Source organism: Cyprinus carpio, chromosome A3 (assembly GCF_018340385.1).
Source record: "Cyprinus carpio isolate SPL01 chromosome A3, ASM1834038v1, whole genome shotgun sequence".
In the NCBI taxonomy this organism is placed as follows: Eukaryota; Metazoa; Chordata; class Actinopteri; order Cypriniformes; family Cyprinidae; genus Cyprinus; species Cyprinus carpio.
The window spans coordinates 12,856,952-12,861,319 of record NC_056574.1 but is presented as its reverse complement, the minus strand read 5'-3'; the positions used below and the strand labels follow the sequence as shown (position 1 = coordinate 12,861,319).

At 38.7% G+C, this 4,368-nt stretch overlaps 1 pseudogene; it reads left to right on the top strand.

The window, feature by feature from the left end:
• Positions 1–2,587: 2,587 nt before the first annotated feature.
• LOC122138718 lies at positions 2,588–3,538 on the top strand (annotated as a pseudogene).
• The last annotated feature ends 830 nt before the right edge of the window (positions 3,539–4,368 follow it).

The following is a 4,368-nucleotide window of genomic DNA, read 5'->3' as shown; positions in this document are numbered from 1 at the left end:
CGCTGCAATATTTGTGTTCTGATGTGAGGACTAGTATCTCACCTTCGCAATAGCTGTCCTCACGTTTATGACAACGAGGTGCTTTTAAAAACACTGACTGAATGTCTGACAAAAACATGCACCATGACGCTTAGTAATGTTTTTCATAATAATTTATGCTCATATAAGACAGAATGTTTATACAGGCATTCTCTGGTCGGACGCGGCTCCGAATCCCCCGAAGACAACTACAACAGGTGCGCTATCGGTACTGTCTAGGACAGAGCAAGAGACAAAGCACCAGAGGAACTTGTCCATAGCAACATGGGCCTCGGAGTTGAAATCGGTGGGGAAACAGTAGTGGCCAGAAACCACAGAGGATGTTGATGGGAGAGAATCTATGGAAAAACGAAATAAAAGGTTATCGTGACTAGGAGAGGTAAGACAAAAAAGACGGGAGTTCGGCTAAAGTTGACTTTTCGTTGACGTTTTACCTTTGAAATTGGCGGGGTAGCATGCGCGGCTGGAAAGCATTGTAAACTCGCTGAGGGTTCCAGGAGAACAGAGGTAAAGGTCAGTTCGATTTTTGATGACGGCCTCAGCGGCGCCAGCTCATACCAGTCTCCCTGTGGCTTACTCCACTAGAGGCCAGAGCCGGGGCTCAGGTCTCTTCCAGTGAGAGAAAATAGTTTGTGGTCTGTGGGTAGACACCCAACATCATAGAAAGACACAGTAAATTGAATTGCAGATATATACGCACAGAAGAATACATTATGACCCTAGTTATAACAACACGCCATAATCACCGTACCTAAAAGAGCATCCCTGACAATGTGTCATCAGCCTTTCCCGAGATTTGGACAAAGGCTTTGACGGCTCAGCTTTGCTTGGCCAGAGAGATCATCTTGGCAAGGATGACTTTGACAGCAGACTTCTGTAGGTTCTTGGGACAAGAGGACGGACGGTTTTATACTGCCACAGGAAAGACGCACCCAAGATCCCTCTTGCACCCCAAACGAGGCTTTCAGGACTGTGGAAGATTGCCTAACAATATTCATTGTTTTCTCAGACATTTTTTTTTATCCACTTCATTTAAGTAATTAGCAACGGCCCATTCAATTGAAAAAAAATGAAGTAGCTAATAAATAACCACCTATAACTCGAATTTTGATACGGTTGATACTTCCTATAAAACTTTGTTGTTTGCTCGTCATTGGGATACTGAAACAGACTTTCCACACAACAAGGCAATTAAACAATATATGTAGGCATGCCAAATTCCGGAACCGAGGGACAGTTGAAAACAAATCGAATAACTTCTTTATCCTGTACATCAGTAGTAGACCCATGATTTTGCTCCACACGTGCATGGTAGGGCACTCTTCAATTCGAGATTTAAAGGATGCACGTTACTCTAATCCACAAAGATATCGAACAATGTCTAATTTTAGGGATACGATTTTTTAGTTCACCGCCTATCTTTGACATGGAATATATGCTTGTCATTTTATGAGAGAAGTACTTATCTCTTTGATGCTCATATCTCTCCTCAGAAAATGTTTCATAACATATTGCTCTTCGGTGGTTTCGTGCAAAATTAGAGAAATGTCCGGCGGTGTCATCTAGCGGGCGGATAGGGGTACAGAATGAAAAACACCTGTATCAACGGTACCGAACTGCCTGGAGGCCACAACCGCAGATGACTCCACAAATAATAATTAAATAAAATATAAGCGGAGTAACTAATGAGTATGGAGTGAATTACTCACTTACCTTCTCAATGAAATGTCATTTGACTTGTACGGTCGTACGATCAGCTGATTTTTTAATGTCTTTGGCTAATGTAAAACTATTGACACTAGATTGACACCAGCTCCATTTGTTCTGTCCAACGTTTTTAGAAAGTAAGTCTTTCCTATGTGAACTCTTCATCAATTGTTCAGTTATTTACTGATAACCTGTTACCAGTACTGATGGCTATTCAAACCTGAGATGTTCTGCTTAAATGGGAACTGTATTATGTCTGTACTATGCATGATAAAAGTACAGGAATAAAATGAAGAGCTGAAACATTCGACTTTATTTCTTTTTTCTCCAAAAATAAGACACTTACACTCAAAATAGTTAGGCTACTTCTAAAGCATTTTAACACAGAGTGTTTCAGCCTTGTATGGGAACTGTAGCAAAAGTCTTAATGAACTAACTGTTAGAAAATATAAACTATTTATTGTTATTCATAATTTGTTTAATTAGTAGACAACTGAAAGAAACTGGTCTTATACATGATAATTACATAGTTTTTTGAGTCTTATGCAGAAACACGTGTTGATAATATGGAACAAACAGTTCAACAAAACTAAAATGTTCCGAATTCCCTATTATAAAAGTATGCTATCATAATGTATTTTTTATTTATGTCTCTCATATGCAATCTATATAATCTGATTAATAGCTACATTTGTACTTTAGAAATGCTGCACACATTAAAAGAAGTTAAAAACAGAATCCTGTTATCTCATTGGTATTTTTTTTTTACCTTAAACTATTCTAAACTAGTGAATTAACTTTTTAGATTTAGTCTTTAAAAAAAGCAGGCATGTTTGCTGCGATGTCTGCATTGGAGGTGGACGTGGTTGACACCAACCCACAACCTTGTCCGTCAAGCCTGTCAAGGTTCACCGTGATCAAGCGCACCACACCGCCCCGTAAGGAGCGCCTCCGTTCATTATGTTCACGGTCGATCATTAGCATCTGTTCCAGTTCGGCCCAAAGAATCCGGCAAAATGTTCGAAACATGGTTGGTGTGGGGATTCTAGTAGTAGCGCCCACCATCTGGTGACATTCTTCTCCAAGATGAACTAGCGTGAAGTGAGTTGGTCAACAACAAGTTCTGCAATGGTATTGAGTCCTGATGCATTACTTTCACAAGTAGGCAACTAGTACAAAACAGCGCCCTCATTAAATGGCTGAATGAATGTCTTCGTTCTGGCTTGTAGGATGTCTTATCGGTACCCCCTGGACCCCAGCGTACTTCGGCAATTTTGGAAAACTGTTACCATGCCGCTGCCATCTGGGAAAACCCATGGTTGCAGCACCGGAAAAGTCACGGTGCTTCCATGCGCCTGGAAAAGCCGTGAAAGAACCTGGATGTGGACAAAAATCAAAGCCGCCTATGCTGAACTAAGTGTGCTGCACTCCGAGAAGCTCCACGTAGATCCTGACAACTTCAGGGTAAGTTAATAATAATGTTCATTACCAAGACTTGTTCTGACCTCAGTGTTCATGCATCCCGTCTGTCTATATGACACTGACACCCTTGTGTCCTCCCACAGCTTTTGGGTGACTGCTTAACCATCGTTGTTGCTGCTCAACTTGGCGCTGCATTCACACCTGAGGTCCAGGCCGCTTTTCAGAAATTCCTCGCCGTCGTGATCTCCTCCCTTCGAAGACAGTACCACTAGAAACTAAACCTGCTTTGACTGTTACACAGGGGATCATCTGACGTTTAAACAAAAGAAAATGATCTGAGCTGAAGCAAATAAATGTTTCAGTATCAATATGCAGCGTATCCTGTGTTCTTTTATGTTCGCATGAATTCACAAATTATTCATTCATATATTCTTATACATTATGTGAAAGAATGTGCCATTTCCAACTAAAATAATTTACAATTAGTATCAGCTATATATAGTATATTGAAATATAGGGATACCTTTTCAGAGAGGTAATAGAGTTTGAAAGTCCTACAGTTATTTTAGCCAAAACAGATACACACATTAGCACAAATATCCTACACAAGACAAACATCGGTTGTTCCAATTGTTCAATAATTATCTATATATATAATGGTAACATATTTTAAGTTGAAATCGTCTACGCTACTGACGAACATAACCAAATACAATTGACTTGTTCTTGCAGAGTTCACATGATGTTATTTAAGCAATAGTGCTTTATTTTAACAATGGGTGTTATGATTGGATGTGCTGATTCAAGGGCACTTCAAGGCTTGACTTATATATAACAACAAACATAAAAATACATAAAATAAAGCGAAGGAATTCATAAATTATTACCTGAACAAACAATATATATATATATATATATATATATATAGGCCTATATATACTATATAATATTACATAATACATTTATTTATAGTAAATAATGGCACAAGTATTATATAATTATTTATGTTTCTCGGTGTAAATAAATGAAGATAATGCACCAAAGAACACTTTTGAGAGATTTGACCCCTCTTGTTTACATAGGCTACTGACGTTGAAAACAGCTTATAATAGAAAAGCTTTTTAAATATTTTTACTAGCGAGAAACACTATTTATTAGAATTCAAAAGTTCATAACTGAAGCCAAATGGCGCAAATTGAA